The sequence below is a fragment of the Euprymna scolopes genome, chromosome 13 (genome assembly GCF_053919585.1).
Source record: "Euprymna scolopes isolate OS-2025 chromosome 13, ASM5391958v1, whole genome shotgun sequence".
Classification (NCBI taxonomy): Eukaryota; Metazoa; Mollusca; class Cephalopoda; order Sepiida; family Sepiolidae; genus Euprymna; species Euprymna scolopes.
This window is the reverse complement of record NC_136494.1, coordinates 129,336,852-129,361,851: the sequence shown is the minus strand read 5'-3', so window position 1 is coordinate 129,361,851 and position 25,000 is coordinate 129,336,852. Positions and strand designations below refer to the sequence as shown.

The 25,000-nt window shown below is 31.2% G+C and overlaps 1 pseudogene; it reads left to right on the top strand.

Annotated features, from left to right (window-relative positions):
- The first annotated feature begins 12,005 nt into the window (after positions 1–12,005).
- On the top strand, positions 12,006–12,168 carry LOC145292604 (U2 spliceosomal RNA; annotated as a pseudogene).
- Positions 12,169–25,000: the final 12,832 nt, after the last annotated feature.

Sequence of the window (25,000 nt, the reverse complement as noted above, 5' to 3'; positions counted from 1 at the left end):
TCTCAAACCAAACCCATAAGTTCAAGATTATGGGTGTGTTCTTTTTGCCTACACAGAGTTGGCTTCCGTAGAATAATTGTAACTGCTTCGAGAATTTTCAAATGTATTCTCGATCGGGCTCTGTGTAAAATGGAGAATGCTCCATCCGAATAGCCTCCAGTGCAGACTTGACACTTTAATAAGTGTTCACCAATGGCCGAACTATTAGTATGCAAACGCCCGGATGTTGGCCATTGTTTGTGCCTACGTATCGAAGGGGGGACATGTTGGGAAATTCTCACCTCCAAACGCTGAATAGTATTCCCTCATTCGCTAATTTTAGTCTTTAGACTTCGATATATATACTGAAGATGGTCACTAGTATACATACATATATACATGCACGCATACGTACATATATACACATCCATACATATACACACATATATATAACACACATATATGCATACATACACAAACATAATACACATACATATACATACATAAACATACACAAGACGGTCAATGGCATACATACATATATATAAATGCAAATATACATATATATACATACACACATACATATCTGTAAACATACACACATATATGCATATATATATATATATATACTAGCATGGGTGCCTGGCGTCGCCCGGGTGTTTTGAGGTGTGTGCTGCGCAAAAATAAATAAATAAACGGTCAATTATTTTAACTTTGACCCCTATTATGTCCCCTTAACATTTAGTGTTTAGGACTCAAATGAAGTTATTAAGTTAGATCCATGTCCAAGGAATCTATATCTAAAATGTCAAGTGTTTAGACCCAAACTTGTCGGAGGAGTTTGGTAGAGCTCTCAAAAGTCAAATCATTAAACTTTGACCCCCTTAATCGCCAAATTTCTGGCCAAAATCCGATCACATCGATTTTCCCAAATCTCAGTACACTGTATATCAAATTTCAAGTCTGTAGACTTAAAATTGTCTAAGTTATTGCGTAGGGAAATGTACACACACACACACACACACACGTACACAGACAGACAGACGCATTCACTTTTATATATATATATATATATATATATATATATATATATGTACACATATATATATATACACATATATATATACACATATATATATACACATATATATATATATGTACACATACACATATATATATACATATATATATGCATATATACATATATATATTTATATATGCATATATACAAATATATATTTATATATACATACATATTTATATATACATATATGCATATATACAAATATATATTTATATATACATGTATGCATATATACAAATATATATTTATATATACATATATATATGCATATATACAAATATATATTTATATATACATATATATATACATATATACATATATACATATATATATACATATATACATATATATATGCATATATACATATATATATTTATATATACATATATATACATATATATGCATATATACATATATACATATATATATATGCATATATGCATATATATATTTATATATACATATATATACATATATACATATATATATGCATATATACATATATATATTTATATATACATATATACATATATATATTTATATATACATATATACATATATATATTTATATATACATATATATATTTATATATACATGTATATACACATTTATATACATATATATGCACATATATATACATATATATACATATATATATACATATATATAAACTTTCACCGCTTTTCGGTTTTTTTTTGGGGGGGGGGGGTAACCTTAATTTACTTGATTCCTCCAGCCTTGACGGACGTGTTTTAAACATTCTCTCCAGAATGGGAATATTCTCTCCAGTGCTTTTTCTCTTAATGATTTGGAATTCATTCCATTTGCGATTTTTTGCCAAGGAACTCTGCCTTTTGGATCCTTTTGGACCATTTGGAATTTACCCATTGGATTGGAAATTTTAAATTCGACCGTTTTGGATTTTACCATTCTTGGATTTTTTACCCTTCACCGGACTATCCATTCATGTGAAATCTTATCATTTTTCTTTTACCTCCTATTCCCCTTACCTCACCTTTTTTTTTTTAACCAAGTAAGATCTGTGACTTACTTGTAGTTTCATTAAATACTTTTATATACAAAATCCGATCCCGCATTTTGCTAATTCCTGCCCTCTGATGAGAAGGAGAGTATTTCTTCAAAACTCCGCGGATTAAGGACTATCCACTTATCTTGTGCTTCCTTTTTTAAAATTAAATATGTTTTAACTCTTTTTCAAGATGTCTTTTAACATGTTTTATTAATCATTTGTTCATATTATAAACTCTATTTCCTTTTCGGTTTTATTGAGCTTTTACATCTGGTTGAGATTACTTTACTTGTAAATATTAACTCTTTAATATTTATAATATATTTGAAGTTTACCATTTTGATTACCTTGGTAAACTTATCGTAATTTTTATTTTTTATACATATATATATACATATACATATATATACGATCATTAAAAAAACAAAAAGTACTGTTCTGTAGCAAATAGACTATATTGAATGTATATACACCCACACATACTAAAGGAGACACTGTCCTGTTATACATACTCACATACATGAACACTAGACGACACCATCCACATATATATACACATTGCGAGAAAAGTGGGCTCTCTATATTATACTAAAAGGCTACTCGCACCTGAGATTATGCTGTATATCTACAAGGCCACGGTTCGTCGATGCATGAAGTATTGTTGCCATCTCTGGCTGATGCATCTGACACTAGTCTCTCGCTCCTAGACAGGGTTTATAAAAAAGTCGCCTACCTAATACGTCTTGAACTATCAATTGAACTCCAACCTCTGTCCCATCGCCAAAACGTGGCATCCTTATGCCTGTTTACATGTATTTAAATGGCAAGTGTTCAGACAAACTCAAAGCACGAGTATCCCTTCTATGACAATACCTTTGAAAAACCCGACTAGGAGCAAAATCCTAACCGACACTGTAGCGATCCCTAGATTTCATAAAGCCTTCTACTCAAATAGCTTTTTCTCTCAAACTGCTGCACATGGAATTTCTTTCCCGAGACCTGCTTCCTTGATTGTACTGAGATGCAAAAATTCGAATGTAATGTAAATTGACATCTCGTTGCTTAACTCCATAAATAGTATTCCTGCAAATCTAGTCCCAAATAGTAGCCTCTCATGACTAAGTTGCTCTGTGCCTTGTTTGGGGTGAAATGACCAAAAACGAAAAAAAGATATTAGCCGTCGATAATATGTATTATACTATTACATCATAAGGGCTGTCCCCTTTTCATGTAAGTAAAAAAAATAAGGAATTAGTTAAATGTAAATATGAAATAGGATAGTCAAGGATCGAACTTGCGAAGCTAGACTTGGAATTGAGAATTCCAATCATAAGTTAAAATAAACACAGAATGTTATTATAAATGGAAAGTCCAGTAAATTGTTGATTCTGTTAAAATATTTAACAAATACAAATTTGTCTGGAAACTATTCACATTCTTAGAAAGAATGCATAATAAAATATGAGTTACAGAATTAGACAGGTAGGTTAAATTCCTTTGTAAAACAACAAAGAGAATGGGAAATCAGAAATGGTTTCAAAACGTGCAAATCGCGCGTGTTGGAAACACGTGAGTTGTGTTCACGTTGACCAGACATACATGTGATTTCTCAATATAGGAAAGAGTTCGAAGTTAGTTAGGGGGAATCAGATCAGTCAGATCAGAGAAGCAGAGGAGATTAGACCGATTCTCCGTTAGAGTCAAGGCACCCTCTGGAAGCGAGAGGGTTTAGAGATAACCATGTAACAACTTTGAATCCCTGAAATACAAAATCATGTCCGACCGGTCGATGAAGAAATAAACGTATCATCGTATGGTTTTGTATCTGCGTCTTTGTGTTGTTATTCAACAGAAAAGGTATTGTCCATTTATATTGTAAGAACTTTGTGAAAATCATCATCACCAAAACAACGATAAAGTGAAATTGTATTAATATGAACTTTGTGTTTATAAAAATGTACAACTGTCAACGTAAATGTCAAACGCACTCTCAGTCTATCTATCAAGATATTCAAAAATCTCCTCTCATTGAATGACAGGCTTGGTGCTCCTGTAGAAATTTGTACCCTGTCTGTCTCTTATATATACAGAACTGTCTCTCTCTTTATATGTACCCTGTCTCTATATCTCACCAATGTCTCTATCTCCCAACAATATTAACACTCACATGAATATATATATAATATCTAGCATCTCCCAACACTCAACACATGAACATCCTAAGACTCTTCCTAATGGGAACAGTCAACACCAAAGAATAATACATACGTAATCTTAATAACACCCATTACATAACAATACGTACATTTACAGACATATACATACACACTCAACCCGGTATATAGCAGGTATTACGATATATATATATATATATATATATATATATATATATATATATATATATATATACATCCGCAGTTAAACATTTATAGATACGAAGAAATGAATATTAAACATACATTTAAATATATATATATATATATATATATTAGACAACTGTGTATCACGTTATACCATATTAATTATATATTATACTATATTATTATATTGTTATGACATACGGTTATTTGACTTACCCAAAATGAACACATTTTACACACACACACACACACACACACATATATATATATATATATATATATATATATATATATATATATATATATATATATATATATATATACATGTAACTTGCGTTTAGTTTTAGGAACACAAGGGAATGTCTTACGAGAAGGAGCTAAAGATTGAAACTCAGTCAGCATTTTCCATAGAAATAAAGATAAAGTAGTGGAAGACTAGCAATTCGTTTCTGTAAAAAAAAATGGAGGGGAGAAAACCGCTCATCCCTCACTTGGGATGTAAAATCATTTTTGGTTGACATATTTGTAAATTACTTGATGAATAAATCCTAAAATGTTAAAAGGAGGCATATAAACTATAAAAGATGTTCAAACATTATTGGACAATGTTAGACTCTATCCGTCAATCTATACAGTTTATTAGAATTAGTAGGATTAAAAATGGTTATTTTTATTTTCAGGGTTTGTGTGGTGGTGGTGGAGGTGGTGGTGGGGGGCAGATTTCAGACATCTTATTATGTCTCGTTGCATCTCTGAGGAGATGAGATGGCAGATGACTTGATTTGAAATCACTTGTGAAATCACACAATGTTTACGAAGGATCATTTACACGTCAATGAAGACACGTGGGAGCGAGGTCTGATTAAACTAAGCCAATCACGAGAAAAAAAAGAGAGAAATACAAGACAAAGTTACAAGTGACATTAAACAAAGTCCATGTTCGTAGTTATTGCAAAAGGATGGATTACCACTTTGTATACTTAACCTCATGTTGTTGATGATGACTATGAAAATTATTTTTCGTTGCCAACATTCATATTGAAATAACGAAAACTTGCATATAAGGATCCTGGATATAACTTTAAAGTGGAGGAGACTCCAATTTTCCCTTAGTTTCTATTATTTCCAGATTCAGCTTAATCAGAGTAATAATGCTTTTCAATTTATTACCACCATTAAACAGAATCTCTCGTTTACAGACTTTTTTATGCAAATCGCTCTAGACAAGACATGAAGCCACTTAAAGTAACAAGATTTAAAAAAAAATAGAAATACTATTTCAAGAACAAAATCTAGCCAACGAGAAATGTTAGATGGATAGATTCCGACCCAGAACACAGCAATTCTTCCCCTTTTGTCAGAAACATTGCTCATGAAATCTGAGGACTAAAGGACAAAATAGAGAAATTTATTCGCTTCTTCTTGTCTTCTTATCGCCCATCACTTGATTGTGAAACATGCTTTCTTCTGGTACTTATGCAGAGAAGATACCGTGTTGAAATAATAACGTTATTTAGAAACCTATTCTTAACATGGACAGCGGAAGGTGTTTTGTAACTATTCTGTACTTTCAACCAACAATTTAATAAAAAAAAGATACCGTAAAACTTGAATTTAACTTGAAAGTACTATTAAAAATAGCACGGTAACTTCTCTGCATAAGTACAGTTTTTTTTTTATAAAGGCTCATTAAATATGCAGCACGACAAACCTACACACAGTCCATACTATTCTACTAATTCGAGCAGTTATGCTTCTCCAGTTATCATATGAGTATGTATTGTTAAAGAGAGAGATTCCAACCTCTTTTTGCTGATAATGATGAGAATTATTTTTCTTTGTCACTATTCATATTAAAGTGACAAAAACTTGGTCATAAGCGCCTTGGATACTCATATGTGATACCATGATGTGATGACTCCCACCACGCCCACCAACGTATAAGAAAGTGTTGTAAGAAACAGAGTGTAAGGAAATGATTTTTAAAAAAGCGAAGAAAAACTATAACAAAAGAGGTTGGTTGTTGTTTTTGTTATATGGCATATCAACCCTTTTCAGGCTATTTAATGCCAAATCCAGTTATTTTTAAGAAAAAAAATTTTTAATAGAGTATATTTGTTTTGTTTTTGCTTTGTTTTTTCCATTTTCTATTTAACCCATAGTTGGGACCCTAACAGGTACTACCATTCCAGGTCAGAGTGGACCTGGGAGCAATGGCAATTAATGGGTGGCTCCACACTCCCCAAAGCCTGCAAGCTGGGGCCTCGATATTGGATATAGTTTAAGGTCATATCCAGGACCGAACAAAAGAGGAAAATAGTTGATTAGAAGAACAAAAGTATAGGAAAAGAGGTTAATCGAAAGACAATTGGGGGGGTCATGAATTCACACAAATGAAATTGGATTGTTAATTAAAATATGGAGGAGACTGGGATAAAGGACCAGACATAGAGTTCAATATATTTAGAGTTAGTTTACAGACAGTTTATGAGGGGAAATAAGTTATGCGACAGTTGACGATAGTCTGCAGTTTAAGGACAGTTTTGAGTTAGGGAGGATGGATGGCAGTTTGCAATCGTTGGTGGCAGGTTGTAGCTCGGAGCAGTTCGAAATGAGCTGATGTCAACTGACGATAAAGAGACCTCGACAGAAAACAAAGAAGTGGAAATTGGTCTTTAGAAAGTTAATGGTATCACACACCCAAAATGCAATACATAATGTGTTGGAATCTTGTTTCTCTTCAGTTTGTTTTTTTGTTTTGTTTATTTTTGTATAATTGTGAACCAGTGATCGCTCTCGGCGATTGCTAATGTGCTAGAAGACAACACGTCTAGAATGAGAAATAAAAAAAAGAGAAAATGAAAAAAGAAAAACATCATAAAAACAGAGTTTATGGTCGGTGATTTTTATCCAGAAAGAGCACAAGAAAGATAATGATCTTAAATTACATCTGGTAGGGAGATCCCAATTTGGGAGCTTTGGGAAGTGAAGAATAATCCCTTAGTTTCGATATTTTTTATTCCAATCTGAACAGAATAATGCTTGTTAAGGTAATAGTAAATAGAATTTCTCGTGTACAAACTTTTGTTTCATTTTTATCCTCTGTATTTTTTGCGTTTGCTTTTTCAGATTTTTGTTAAAATATTTTTGTTAGAATATTTGGAATTATAAGTAAAGATTTACGTTTGTAATGTTTAAAAATTATTTTTTTTAATTCTTTAACCCTAAGTCTTGGCGGAAAATACTCTTTACCATGATTACGTATATTATTACTCTTATCGTGTATATTATCATTATAATTAAATATATTATGACTATGACGATGTATATTATTACTATGATGATTCACATTATAACTATGATCTTGTATATTAATACTATGCTCATCTATATTATTACTATAGTCATGAATATTATTACATCACACATGTATTACTATAATCAGGTACATTAACACTGATCATGCATATTACAACTATGATCATGTATATTATTACTAATATCATGAGTATTAAAACTACGATCATGTATATTATCACTATGATCATGTATATTAATACTATTATAATGCATATTAATACAATGTTCATGTACATTATGATGTGTATTATCACTATGACTATGTATATTATTACTATATTCATGAATATCATTACTATGATAGTGTATATAAGTTATATGATGATGTTGATTGTCACTATAATCATATATATTGTTACTATGATTATGTATATAACCATTATGATTATGTATATTATTACTATGATCGTATATATTACCATTATGATCAAGTATATTATCACCATAATCATGTATATTATCAATACGATTATGTATATTTTTACTATTATCATGTATATTACTATTATTGTCACATATGTTATTACTATGATTATGCATTACAATAGTAATGTATTTTACCATTACGATCATGTATATTATTACCATGATCACGGATTCTATAATGTACATTATTAATATGATCATGGATATTATTACTATGACTATATATCATGATTGGATATTATCATGGATAATATGATGATCATGGATATTATTACTATGACTATATATCATGATTGGATATTATCATGGATAATATGATGATCATGGATATTATTACTATGACTATATATCATGATTGTGATCATATTATTACTATGATCGTGGATTTTATAACTATGATCAATATGATTGCATACATTATAACTTTTGTCATATATATTATAACTATGATGATGTATATTATTACAATGATCATGTACATTATTTCAATGTGCATGTACATAATTAATATGATGATGCCATTTTCATTATGATCATTGATATCATTACTATCATTATGCATAGATTTACTTTATTATTATGATCATGCATATTATCACTATTATTATGTATATTATTAATAAGAGTATATATTATCCCTATAAGCATGCATATCGTTACTATGATCATGTATATTGTAACTATGACTATATATATATATTATTAATAAGAGCCTAATATTATTACGTTTATCATATATATTTTTACTATTATTATGTATATTATTACTATGATAATGTATATTATTACTATGATAATGTATATTATTACTATTATTATGTATATTATTACAACTATAATGTAAATTATCACTATGAGCATCTATAATGTTACTGTGATCATGTATAAAATTTCTATGATAATGTACATTATTACGATTATTATAATGGATATTATTACTATGATCATTACTATAAGCATGGATAGTATTACTATAAGCATGTACATCAGTATTAGGTTTATGTATATTATCACTATGAGCATTATATTATTACTGTGATCATGTTTATTATTACTATAATCATGTATATATTTACTATAGTAATGGCTATTATTACTATGATCATGGATTTTATAACTATGATCATGTTTATAATCAATATGATTGCGTACATTATAACTTTGGTCATATATATTATAACTCTAATGATGTATATTATAATCATGGCAATGTATATTATAACTATAATCATCTATATTATTATTATTATTATTATTATTATTATTATTATTATTATTATATCTAAGCATATTTTTACTATGGTCATGTATATTCTCACTATGATGATGTATACAATCAAAATAATCATATATTATCACTATAATCATTATATTATTACTATGATTATGTATGCTATTGTTGTTATTATTATGTATATTATTACTGTGATCATGTATATTTTTTACTATGGACACGTAAAATTTTGCTATGATGATGCATAGTATCAGTTATCACTGTGATTGTTATCACTATAATTCTGTATATTATTGCCATGCTTATGTATATTATTTTAATGATCATGTATATTATTACAATGATCTTGTATATTATTACTAGGGCTGTGACAATAGAATATTCTTTTCATTGTTTTGACTCTCGAGTGTGTATCCGTTGATATATGATTTTATATAGAGTGATGTTTTTCTCGGTTGACTGTGTCAGATATATACTCGATAAAATAATGATAAAAATATTCTGTTGTCATAGCCCTACTTATTACTATGATAATTTATATAATAACTATTATAATGCATATATTACAACTACGCTTATGTATATTATCTAGGCACCGCCAAAATTGGGGGGGGGGGCAGGCCAGTACTTTTTGACGGACCGTCTTTTTAAAAATCTACCAAAAATCAGGTAATTATCCGATCAATACGAAATTTTCAGCGATTATTAGGAGAAGAATGAACTTTATAACAGTGTACTTATTTTTCATAAACGATATTTATATATATATTTTTTTGCTTACAAAACCCCCCCTTGTTTTGAAGTGGGAACAAATATGCTTAAAATAATCATCTGAAACTGAACAAAACATATTGTGTTGTTGTAAGGGACAGAATTATAGATTAAAAAAAAAAAATTGTTTGCATACCTTATTTTGACGTCTGAATATCAGAACTTCGATTGTGTTTAATTATCCCGCTTTTGAGTTTTGAAGTGTGAAATTCGGTGAATATGTTAAGTAAAATAATTAATTTAAGTTAAGCAAAACAAAAAAAAATTTTTTTTAATATTTATACGAAAAAAGCCATTTTAACATTTTTGATAAATAAATTAACAATTTTTTTTTAGCGAGCCGAATAATGCATGACCATTATTAAACAGGGCATGCTTTGAATAATCGATACAAAAAAAAATTCGATAAATGTTGTGCCCTTTGTGTTAAAAATAGCATCATTTTTTTCGATCCCGTTTGAAAACGTTTGCCGCCTTTCGACTACGGTGGACCAAACGCGCTGAAATAATCTTTTTTATTCTGCTTTAAATTGACCCCCCCCATTTTGGGGAGTCTGGCCCCCACACACATACACATTAAAAACCAAACTCATACAAATGGTCACCCATCTGGTACTGGCCAGCCTCAGCTTAATAATACATTGAAATTTTCGTCACTGAAAAATAAGTTTTTTTGGCCTGTTTGGTCTTCCATAGTTTTCTTCTTATAAACCGCTAACGTAAACAGTCGATCTCGACTCTACATGGACGCGAAATATCTGGTTACCTATATGAATAAGTGGAATTATTTGAAATTCAGGTACTTATATTATAATATTTTTGCATATTCTCTTAGAAAATCATCCTAAATCTTAGTTAGACAATAAATAAATAAATTAATTATTTCAAAAACCTTTTTTTTTAAATATTTAAGTACGTTTTTTGTGCAAGACAAAAAATGTCAATTGTTAACTTTTTCGGAAAATTTAACATTTAAAATTTAATTAAAAATAGTAGAAAAAGTTTTACATTATTCTGTTTTCTATATGATAAAATTCAGGGTTTTATCTTTCTGGAAAAAAAAAGTTACTCAGAAATAATGGATTTTAATAAATGTAATTTAGTTTTAAAAAACAACAACAACTTGATTTTGCGGCCATTTTTGGCGGTGCCTAATATTATCACTACAATTATGTATATTATTATAATGTTTATGTATATCATTACTATGATCATGAATATTATCAATATTATTATGTGTATTATTACTAATATCATGTATATTATCCATATTGTGATTTATATTATTACTATGATCATTAATGATAATACTATGATGATGTATATTATCACCTTAATTATGTATATTTTTAGTGGGATTATCTATATATTAATACGATAGCGTGTGTGTTCTTTTGTGTGTCATGCTTACATCCGGGTCGTTTAATTGTTATGAAATTCCATTTCTGATCTTTATATTAATATCGTAATTCGATTTGGCCGTTATCATGCTGTGCATCCATAAAAAAAGAAAATGGAATATTCCAAAGAAACCTTATCACCCCTTAAAAGGAAAGTGGAGTATTCCAAATAAACCTTATCACCCCTTAAAAGGAAAGTGGAATATTCCAAATAAACCTTGTCACCCCTTAAAAAGAAAGTGGAATATTCCAAATAAACATTGTCACCCCTTAAAAGTAAAGTGGAATATTCCAATTTCCTTAAAACATTAAAAAAGAAAAAATGGTGTCGCTGTTGATACAAAGCTAATAAAAATGATTTGTTCTTCTTGGCCTTTTGGCCACGATCAAAGTGTAGTATCTGTTCTTTAGATGCTGCAAGCTATGACTAGCTATGACTAGCAAAGACCAGATGTGGGGGCAACCCCACATGCCTGACCTTTAACCAGCTCCCATTTCCCACCTCTCGGGAGCTGGTCCCCTTTTTCCCTTCCCCTTCCCTTCACTCCTCACATTAAAAATTGGCCTTGTGCATAATTTGCTCGGTGGGGGAGCAAATAAATACCATCTGTTCTTTAGATGCTACATTTCAATTTCTTCTTCTCTCTCATTGGAGGAAAAATCCTTTACAACTAAAACAATTTTTTGTTCCTTTTCTCCACGTTAGAAAACGACCCTACAAAAGTAACTGGGAAAAGTAATTTCTGATTTAATTAAATGTCCTTGGAAATATCTCTTCTGATTAATTATAAAATGAATGGGAAATGTCTCTTCTGATAAATTATCAGATGCCTTGGAAAATGTCCCTTCTGATTAAGTTTTAGTTTACAAGGGCAGAGTTGGACATGAGATCGGTTAAAAATTTGTGGTGAGACCAGCTTCCCAAAAGGGGCACTCTGGTCAGTAACAAAAAAAATTGTATGAGTAATGAAGGATTTCTTCTCAATTAACCAAGACCAAAAAAGGAGGGGGGGTTAAGTCACTAGAATGCTGAGACTGGTAGTACACTCAGAAGTTCATGTTGAAGCAATGGTTGCCTAATCCCTAACAGTGTTAATGTTTTTATGTATTAATTTTGAAGAGCTGCTGAAACAGTTTATGATTTAAATATTACTTTATGTCAAGTATATTTTAGACAGTGGGGTGGGGTATATGTTGTCAGTCCCTGAAATGACTTAAACCGTTTACAATTTAAACATTACTTTATTTCATGTATATTTTTAACAGTGAGGTGGGGTATACAAAATCAGTCCCTGAAATGGCTGAAACTGTTTACGCATTAAACATTACTTTATTTAATGCATATTTGTAACAGTGGGGTGGGGGATATGAAGTCGGTCTGGGAAATGGCTGCAACCATTTACGTTTTAGACAATACTTTATTTAATATCTATTTTAACAGTAGGATGGGAGATAAGAAGTCAGTCCCGGAAATGGCTGAAACCATTTACGTTTTAAACATTACTTTATTTAATGTATATTTTTAACAGTGGGGTAGGGGATATGAAGTCAGTCCCGGAAAGAGCTGAAACGGTTTACCATTTAGACATTACATAATTCCATGTATATTTCTAGCAGTGGGTTGAGGATATACAGTCAGTCCTGGAAATGGCTGAAACAGTTTACGATTTAAACATTATTTTATTTCATGTATATTTTTAACAGTGCGGTGGCAGATATGAAGTCAATCCCGGGATTGACTGAGATAAGTGCAAATATATACTTGCAAAAGGCGGCGCCCACGATTGAATGAGATAAGTGGAAAACATATAGTAGCAGAATAACCAGCTTCGCCTGGGATCAAATGAGATAGGTGAAAGATATATACTAGCAGAATACACGGTGTCACCCGGGATTGGATAAGATAGGTGGAACTATGAGAATACCCGGAATTAATTGATGTTTTTGTAATGAAATAATAAGCCCATGCAATATATCAAAGTTATTATATAAGTAAGAGGAGCGATATAGTAGGTTAAAGTTATGAAAATTATTGAGTATCATATCCAAAAATTATGAAAGATTATGAAATGTGAGTTACTTGATTATTGTATTTATAATAAAATAATAAGCCCAGACAATATATCAAAGTACTTATATTAGTAGGAGAGGAGCATAATGTGAGTTTTTAATGATAAAAAATGATTGCGGAAATTAGTAACATATTCAAGAATTATGAAAAATGATGAAATGTGAGTTAATTGATTGGTGTGTTTGTAAGGAAATAATCATCCCAGGTAATATATCAAAGTTATTATTTTAGTAAAGAGAAGGCTATACGGTGTGTGAAACTTTTGAAAATTATTGCCGAAATTAGTAACATATCAAAGAATTGTGAAAAATGATTAAATGTGAGTTAATTGATTGGCATGTTTATAATAAAATAATCAGTCCAGACAATGTACCAACGTTGTTATTATTATTATTAGTAAGAGAGGGCAATAAGCATGGTTTTAATCATGAAAAATGATTGTCGAAATAAGTAACATATCCAAGAATTATGAAAAATGATATGTGATTTAATGCATTAGTGTGTTTGCGATGAAATAATCAGACCACGCAATAAATCCAAGTTATTATTTTAGTAAAGAGGTGATGATGTGGGTTAATATGATGAAAAATGATTGTGGAAATTAGTAACATATCCAAGAATTATGAAAAATTATGAAATGTGAGTTAATTGATTGGTGTGTTTGAAATGAAATAATCAGCCCAGATAATATATCAAAGTTATTATTTTAAAAGTGGGGGGGGTTAATAATTTGAGTTAAAAATATAAAAAGTGATTGTCGAAATTAATAACATAGCCAAGAATTATGAAAAATGATGAAATGTGTGTTAATTGATAGTTATGTTTTCTTATGAAATAATCAGCCCAGACAATACATCACAGTTATTTTTTTTTTTAGTAACAGAGGGCGATGAGGATAGTTTAAATTATAAAAACTATTGTCGAAATTAGTAACATATCCAACAATTACGAAAAATGGTGAAATGTGAGTTAATTGATTGGTGTGTTGTAATGAAAAAATCAGCCCAGACAATATATCTAAGTTATGTTAGTTGGAGGGGAATCTATAAGTTGTGTTTAACATGAAAAATTATTGTTGAAATCGTGATTATTTATTTCTATACATTGAATTTCTGGTAGTTTCATAAGCCCAATTACTATTACGCTATCGATAAAAAGCGACAACAAAGAAAACAATACAAAAAAGAAAACAAAACAAAACACATAACAAACCGTTATACTTACACCTAACAATTATATGGTTAAATAATACTTTTTTGGCATAAAACAAACCAACGATAAAAAAATTATGACTAAAATCTATTAAACATATTTTCATTATACACGGTCAGTTTTCTAGTTTTATTTATTTCATTTTTTTTTTTTCATTTGTATTTTTCCTGTTTGTCTTGTTTTTTTTTATTTTATTGCAGAAAACAAACCAACAATAAAAATAAAAACAAAATAAAATAAACGTAATTGCATTTTACACGGTAAGTTTTCTGGGAGTTTTTTTTTTTTTTTCCATTTGCATTCATTCCAGTTCATTTTGTTTGTTTTGTTTTGTTTCTTCCTGTACTCTGCAGCTGACACAGATGACTGCCGGTCTCGCCCGATCAATGTTTGATGGAAATTCACGAGAATTAGGGTTAAATTAAGCAGGACTACCTTCATTTTTTTTCTGTTTTTTTTTTCACCTTTTTCTTGGGCCCTAAAAACCTACAAATGATTTCTTAACACCCTTTCTTACATCCCCCCCCCCCAGTTTTTGCCATTAATTCTTTCAATTTTATGTGCATAAAAATAACATTATACATATTTGGTTCCTTTTGTTTACCGGGGGGGGGGAGGCAGATACAGTTTCATTTCTTCGCCAGATTGGACACTAACAGAACAAATTCAACATAAATCATTACGGGTTTATTTCGTTTACAAAATAAAGTCTGCTGTTTGCATTTACAGAAAATTTACTCCCGTCATATATTAGCTAAACCAGGACGGGGTAGGAGGGGGAAACTATAAATATAAAAGCGAAAATGTGTGTGTGTGTTCGCTTTTTCTAGTGTATGTCCGCGAATGATTTGGCTTGCAGCGCAAAAATAGGTCAGACTTCCTCGCACCTGTTCATTTTGCTTTATAAACCTTCATATAACACCCTTATCAGTTCCTTTCCCTCATGGCACAGATGGTTAGGTGACTGGCTTTTTTCCTCTTTCGTTTCCACCTTTGCATCAAGGCTTTGGGGTTCAATCTGACCTTCGGACCAAAACTTTTTTTTTCTTTTACACCTCTTTTTGACACACACCTCCAAACACTCGGACAACGCCGGGTTCCCCCGCTAGTATATGTATAAAAACGAAACTAATCGAAGTGATGTCAGCAGCCTCCTGGCCCTCCAGCTGGGACATTTAGAAAGGCAATCAGCTTTGATCAGTGTAGGAGAAACCCTTCATATTAAACAATTGCTATTTATTTGGAAGCTGCCAGAGCTTCCCTATTTAACAGAGAGCTGGTTTTCTCCAATATCGTGGGAAAACAGATACGGCAGAAACTGGCCTACAGCCAGAGTTAAGTGCGTGATTCTTAACTTAAGCGAGACATTCATTTCTGCGCCGTCGTAAACTCATTCACTTAATCATCCATTTCTACAAATCAACTTTCTGATTGACATCGCTAAATTTGAATGCTTTACTTCCTGTTGCATCATGGAGTAGCGGTAAGATGTCAGGTTTTATTTCACTTTCTTTTCTGCCTTCGCGTCCCTGGTTCGAACCACTTTTTTTTCGGCTCAGCACACACCTCCAAACGCCTGGGAAACGTCAGGTACCCCTGCTAGACTATATATATATATATATATATATATATATATATATATATATATATATATATATATTAACAGTACTGTTTCACTGTATCACAGCTCATTAGTGTGGCTAGACAAGCAACCACCTCATGCCAGGTTTGAAACTCAACCGCCTAGATGACAGTTAGTGCTTCTAACCATTACACTATTCAACTATGGCGGAAATATTAATTAAAAATGTTCAAACATTGTCCTAACGCCTAAGCTCAATTTGTTTACACAAAGAGCATTGCTTAATGCACTAATGGCAGTTTGTTTATCACATCCCAATGTGCTCGATCCAAGATAAGGAGCATTATAGTCATGCATATACAGCAGTTTTGCTGTATCACAGCTCATCAGTGCGGCTAGAAAAGCAACTACCTCAGGCCATGTTTTAAACTTGACCGCCAAGAGAGAAAGAGAAAGAAAGGGTGTAATGTTATATTGCGTTCTGATCTTCTGGGCTTAGCTTGATTCGATCTGCCATGTTGGACATTTTGGTTCTCTCTTTTATTTTGATTTGGAATGTCACACTGGCTAATTCTATCATTGCATACGAGCGAGCAAGCAGGAATCATTTTTATTGGATGAAAATGAAGAGTGTTTGTGAAATTATTACTTTCTTGGATGGTAAAAATGGGAAAGTGGATGAACGAATGGAGAAATAAATAAAGTGAATATACAAGCCAGTATCTTTCTACATTCGTCGACAATGCATCTCTATCTAACCACAGATGCCATAAATGCTCATCTCCAAAACAGCCTTACCAAGCCATCAAGTCTGTCAGGAATAATCTTCATCAATTTATTTCCAACATCATGTATTTCCAAGCTCATTGGAACCAGCATTTCCTGTGGATTTTAAAAATACCATTTCTGAGTGTTTTCAGTACATGAACAAGACCAGAGAAAATGACAATGGCTTTTCTTATTTGTGAGGGTTTTCTATAAAAAAACAATCCTGATGAGGGCTGTGTTATAAGCCGAAAATTAGAAACTATAAATATGTTTATTTCAAAAAATAAAATCTCGCACTTATCTGATCCTCTAATTGTCATGTTTATATGTAATATATATATATATATATATATATATATATATATATATATACATATATATATATATATATATATATATATATATATATATATATATATATATATATATATATATATATGTATATAATTAAAACATAATTATTCATTTTTATCTACAGACACTAATGTTTCTTACCTACGTAATCATCAGTGTAGGAAAACAATTCCTGCCAGTCATGAGATTTGAACCCAGTCACGAAGTCACCTTTTGCTCCATATGTGTGTGTGAGAGAGAGAGAGAGAGAGAGAGAGAGAGAGAGAGAGAGAGAGAGAGAGAGAGAGAGAAAATAGTTTCCTCTGCCTCAGGGCTACCAAACAACTGCCACAATTAGAATAAAGAATTATTAAACGCCGAATTCTGGTAAGTATGATGACAATCTAGAGTTTCCACACAAGCGGAAGTCGTGAACATTGCATAGACACTAATTGATTACTTTAATTATAACTCTGCAGACAGTGCGCATCCTTAAGTACTCTTAAAGCGGTTTGATAATTATAATTAAATAATAATTATTTTTCCTACATACACTAGTGTTTAATGCTTATGCAATCATCAGTATAGATAACAATTCTTGCCGGTTGGGAGATGTGTGTGTGTGTGTGTGTGTGTGTGTGTGTGTGTGTGTGTGTGTGTGTGTGTGTGTGTGTGTGTGTGTGTGTGTGGAGAGAGTGAGACAGAAAGAGAGAGAGAAAAAAAATCGTTTCCATCGGATACGCATTTCGTCATTAAAACGCATGTGTGCATAAAACTGTCATTAGCATATATTTTACAAAGGCAATAACACTCATATATTTTGAATACATAACATGAAAATATGTTTCAATGTATAATTGCTAAAATTTTGTGTTAAGTTCTTAATTCTCTTGCAATGAAAAAAAAATAATAAAGATTTACATTTTTTTTTTAAATCACCTTTTTAAATGGATCCACGTGATCTAGAAAGTCATAGAGAGCAAGATCAGATGAACAGGGAAGACCTCACAGGATGTTTTTTATATTCGTCCTTCAGTGCTTGTAGCTCAACCAAAAAAAGTTGGTGTAATGTTTCAAAAAGCTAAGCTCACAGTTAAAAAGCTCATAAAAGATTCTATTTCCAAGGCGCAATCATCCCAGAAAGAAATGAGCTATTTGTATTATTTTTAGTTTCTTTTTATTATGAGGTTGTCTTGACAAACCCTTACACTCATATGTGATAGTAAATCACCCAGTAACATTGTTGTTCATGACTCCAGATAGAATATTAACTGAATCGTGATAAATCGGAAATTAATTGCCATTAGAAACTGATGATAAGCTACAAAGCGGGAATTGATTATTTTCCCATGACCGGAAGCAACTTTCTTGTTGACCCATGAGTTTAAATGCCTTCATCAGTCGACTGATCTTTCTATTGTAGCTTCAATATTATCATACCCCCTTGACATAAATAACCCCGACAAATCCGACAAACAGCAAAATCCCACCCCTAAACAGTAGATCTTCCCAGATACCAGAAAGCCTTCTGCTCTAATAGTCTCTTCCCCAGAACTGCTAGACTTTGGAATTCACTTCTAGGTTCCTGCTTCCCTGACTGTACTGACATGCAGAAGTTCAAGTGTAATGTAAACAGACATCTTGCTGCTAAACTCCCTACATAGTATCCCTGCAAATTATGTCCCAGATAGCATCCCCCTACATCAAAGTGGCACCGTGCCTTGTTTGGGGGGAAAATGCAATTAAAACAAATAAATAAACTCTGCATTAGATATAAATATCTGAAAACAACTATCCAACCATGCATGGAGTATTGTTGTCAGATCTGGGCTAGTACACCAACCACTCGTCTCCCTCTTGGACAAAGTTGAAAAAAAGAGACTCTAACTTAATACATTCCATACTGTCTAACAAGCTCCAGCCTCTGTCTTATCACCGCAATGTTGTATCCCTGTGCTTGTTTTACAAGTACTTCAACAAAATGGACTCTGACGAACTTGTAATCTTAATCAACCCGACAATCAGCTACATCCCCGCTGCTTCTTTGTAGAGATTACCTTCCGGTTTTCTACTTGATTAGTTTCTTTCTTTGTACTGCTAAGCACTTGGAATTCCCTCGCTGCTTCCTGCTTTCTTCATTGTACAAAAATACGTTCTAAAATGTCTTTTTACTCAATTAGTTTTAATAATACAAGATCGTTTTATTATAATCTATTTATATATGTATTCCTGTTTTTCTTATTTACTGTTTCTATCTCTTCTCCTTCTTTCTCTAAATTTTCTTCTATACTCCTTATTTTTTCCTTTCTTTTTTATTATTGACCTTTCTTTAACGATCCATATTATTTCATAGTGGCATATAGTTGCATAACGGCATTTCATAGTAGCATATATATATATATATATATATATATATATATATATATATATATATATATATCCTACACATGTTATACCTTTCCGATTTAACCTTATATGTTGTACCTACTTGTAAATTCTTTCTACCATATTATTCTATTCTTTAAGTCTCATTTCATATCCCAATTTTATTAAGCCACTTTTTCTATATTTGCATTTTGTATAATTCTGGTCTATTTCTCTTCTGATGAAAAGCATTTAGCTTCGAAATGTCGTGACCCAAAGAGTTTTTTCTTAATTTTCCTTTTTACTTTTCTAATGATATAATAAAGTTATATACAACTTTAATTCCTCATCTTATATATATATATATATATATATATATATATATATATATATATATATATATATATAATTTTGAGGTTGCTATTTTTCAGAGGTAAGGGAACCAGTGAAATAGAAAGGGGTTAATATATGTTCAATATAGAAGTAGCAAACTTTGCAAATTTTGCTTCCATATAAGCTAGACCGCTTAATGAGGTCCCTAGTTACTAAAAACTAGCTCATGACTGTGTAGCAATACATTACTGCTTATGTAAAAGCAAATAAAAAAGTGTGTGTGTGTGTGTGTGTGTGTGTGTGTGTGTGTGTGTGTGTGTGTGTGTTTTGGCAGCAAGCCATTATTCAAGCACGTCTGATTAAACACGACTGAGTTCTTCTTTTTCCCGATTTTTTTTTTTTTGGATAACTTTTCAATTCACCCAGTGGTCTTTTTTTATTTCGGCTGGCCTGTTGTATATTATGGCACCCTGTAGTTGTTGTTCGGCCATATTCTTTACAAGCGCTTTCAATCGGTACATCCGATCGTCGTCAGGAGCGATTGTTGTTGTCATTTTCATTATTGAGGCTTATTTATAGTTGTTTCTATTTTTTATTGGTTGTAAAGATGGGTGCGGGATGAGTAGGGGCGAATTATTTATTTTTTAATTTTAATTTTCTTATTTTATATTTTATTTGTTTAGTTTATTTATTCGTAGTTATTGAATACAGTTATTATATTTGTCTCGATATTAAATGAGATCCGGTAAATAAGGGGCGGTAGTTTGTTAATTAGTATGACATGTAGTAATTTTAGTCTTCGTGTGCAATTGTTAAGGTATCGAATTTTAGTATTGTTAGTTAAGATATTTCTAATGTCGGATGATTGTAGGTTTTTATCATGGAATGTTGGGTGTTGTTTTATGGTGCTATTTGTCTGCGAAATGCTAGGTTAGTTGTCGGGAGAGTGTTGTTGTGGTGGGGCCTATGTACGTGTTGTATGAGTTTTTGGAGTGGGTTTAGAGACATTCTTTGAAAGGCCAATTGATTCATACAACTGATTGAACGCAACAGAATTATTCTTTGTCCGATTTTTCTGGATATCTTTTCGATTCGCCGAGCGGTCTTTTTTATTTCAATCGACATGTTGTACAGAATGGCGCCCAAAAGTTGTTGTTCAGCCATATTCTACTGAAGAGGTTTCTATCGGCGTGTTCGATTATCATCAGGAGCGATTGTTGTTGTTGTCGTTTTCTTTTTCTTTTCCTTTGAGTCTTAGTGTATTTATAGTTTTTTTGCGGGGGAGGGGGGGTTAAAGGTGGGTGCTGGATGGTTAGGGGCGAATTATTTTTAGCTTTAATTTCAATTTTCTTATTTTATAGTTTATTTAGTCCCTTGTTAGTTATTAAATACTGTTAGTATATTTGTCCCGGTGTTAAATGAGATCCAGTTAAAAAGGTACCGATAGAAAGCGCTTGAGTAGAATATGACTGAACAACAACTTTGAGCGCCATTCTGTACAACATGCCGATTGAAATAAAAAAAAAAGACCGCTCGGCGAATCGAAAAAATATCCAGAAAAATCGGAAGAAAGAATAACTCTGTCATATTCAATCAGATGTGCTTGAATAATGACTTGCTGCCAAAATATACATACATATATATATATATATATATATATATATATATATATATATATATATATATATATACGACGTGTTTATAATGGATTACTTCCAATATATCGTCCCAACAATGATACATATTATATATACAAGTATATATATATATATATATATATATATATATATATATATATATATATATATATATACATGTAGATATATATGCATATAGATATAGATATATATATATATACACATATATATATACATACATATATTTTTTTATTATTTGGGGTAAACAGTTACATATGGTCGCTACAAATAGCCATCTGTTTCAGTCAAAGAGACTTCATCAAGCGACCTGGAACCTCTCGACGCCAAAAAGAAAAATGAAAAATGAGATAGACCTATTTTACCCCAAATAATAAAAAATTATTTTGCCCTTTTTATTGAGCACTATTTAACAACCTCGTTGTCTTCATTAGTTCTGACTTTTGAACACCTCAAACCTGTGTACATACATATATACACATACACATACATATGCATACATAAATATATATACATATATGTATACGCATACATATATAGGCATAAATATATATGCATATATCTGTGTGCATATATATATATATATATATATATATATATATATATGCATATATCTATATGCATATATGTATACATATAATAAAATAAGGTGGCACTTTTTTAAATATCGTTATGAATGAATATAAGAATTTCTTTAAAAAGACAGACGATATGAGAAATGTTATTTATTTTCTATGAAAAAATGCCTGAAGTTTTAACATTATAAACAAGTTCATAAGGGAACCTGTAAAAATCATTTTTAGAAAGTAAGAAAAAATTTGATAAATTTCTCTAGATTTTTAATTAATTTTAATTGATTTTAATTCATTTTAATTGATTAGTCACATGCAATGACAAGTACATTCACTAGTTCCTCACAAAGATACTAAAATATCCTTTTCCCCGCTTATTTGGGTTTTACTTCTCTTCTCAACCGTGATATCTGCCGTATCCATTGGACTATATTGATTCACACAAATGGGGAAAACGAAATATGAAAAATATCTTTCGTGCTAACAGACATAAACTTACAAATGATCGATAAATATGCTTTGTCCTCTTTTTTTAAGAGATGTTTTACTCGCTTTTTATCTTGCTACACAATTTTTTTTTTTTTGACTTCGCCATGACTGTTTGCCACGCAATATTTCTTGCCAAAGTTTGTTATTTTATCTTTACAAACATCAAACTCTAAACAAATTATCAGCTTTTCCTTATCCACAAAATATTTTTCTATATTGTAAATCGTCCAAATCTGATTCTTGTCATAAATTCAATGGGCGCCATTATTTTATGCAGAACGTGATTGACCACCTCTTGTTAATCATTTTCTCCTTCCCCCCCCCCCTCCAACGTAAAAAGCTAGTTTTCTGACTACAAGATTTCCTTTATTTTATAACCATTTTTCTTGCTCTATTCTCAAGTGTTTAAACATGGCATATCCAGTTATACAGAGTTAAATGTACGCTGAAAGCAACTAGAAATCAAATGGCTTTCACAGATTGCTACATTAAAAATACTACGTACCCTAATCGGACAGGTTTTATTAAATCTGCCCAATTTATACAACAGCTCAGCAAATATAATTTGTATAAAAATATTCTGAAAAATTGTGTGAGTACCAAAAATGTTTAGTTTTCTACTTGTTCTGTAAAGTTTGGAAAATCATGGATCACAGCTCCGGAACTCTTTATAAGGGACACTTTTTTCTGGTCGCAGAATAACTGCCGATATTTGGACACTGATTGATCGGGTGAGACGCCATGAAATTCGGGAATCATGTGAATGTCAAATGTTTTACCTGTTATTTGCATTTGGTTATTTGTTAGACGAAATTGCTTGCTCTGTAGAGTTTGGAGAATTATGGGTTATAGCCCCGGAAATATTTACAAGAGGAACTTTTTCCTTGTTCACCGTTTTGTTCCATACGCATACGCGTCTTTTGCTGACGGAGGTTTACTCATCAAGCATGAGCGAAAAACTGACTTCTTTCCCTTAGAGTTTCACTATTTATGTTCAGCATTTTTTTGCAACTTCAGGTGGCTTATCTCGTCCTTTTCCATAAAACATGCCCCCCTCTTGCGTCTTCTTCTTTTCCTGATTTTCCTATGCTGGCAGCAGAGAAAGGATATCTTTTGCTTCTTTTGAGGTATAAATCTAAAAAGCCCATGCAAATAGCCATTGCAAAGAGTTATATTCTAAAAGTCTGTTCCATGCTTTAAAAATCTATTAAATTTTTTGGTATAAACTAAAAAAATGATATAAATCAAAGAATATAATTTTCTTTATTTAATCAGCTACCATGATGTTTTGTTTCAAGTATTTGTTGTTGTTAAATATTATTATGATGAATTTTTTCGAGTTAAAATCTATTTAAAAATACACATTTTGTATTGAGAAAATATGTAAATATTAGCTAAAGAACAACAAGTTATCCAAACTTTTGAGCCATATTGGATGACTTTACCAAATGTTTATATATTTAAAGTGTGTATTTCTCAATATGAAATGTGTATTTCTCAATAGATTTTAACTGGGAAAGATTCCTCATGTAATAATATATAACAAAAAAATTTTTAATTCCTATACAGATTTTTTTCTCGCAATAAACTCATGCTTCAATTTAGTGACTTTGCCCCCAAATGTGAGTTGCAGGCTGATTTTATGAAAGTTGAAAATATATCAGTCTTTTTTTCACCTTTGATTTATTAAATAAGTATTTCCGAATGAGTGGGCTATGAAAACATGTTTACTGCAAGGTTAAAAATTAAATCATGAACCAATAGCTACTACGTTATGCATTCGTAATGCCGGCGTTCGACCTTCACCTGGCAAATTTCATTTTTTTTTTCATTTTCACACTTTTGCACCGATTTTTCAGGGCTAAAACCCAAATATAAAGTTTTGCATGGATTCAAATACCTTATATGCGAAGTTTCATGTCTGTAGACCAAAAACTCTAGGAGGAGTTTGGTAGGCAAAATTTGTTAAACAAAAA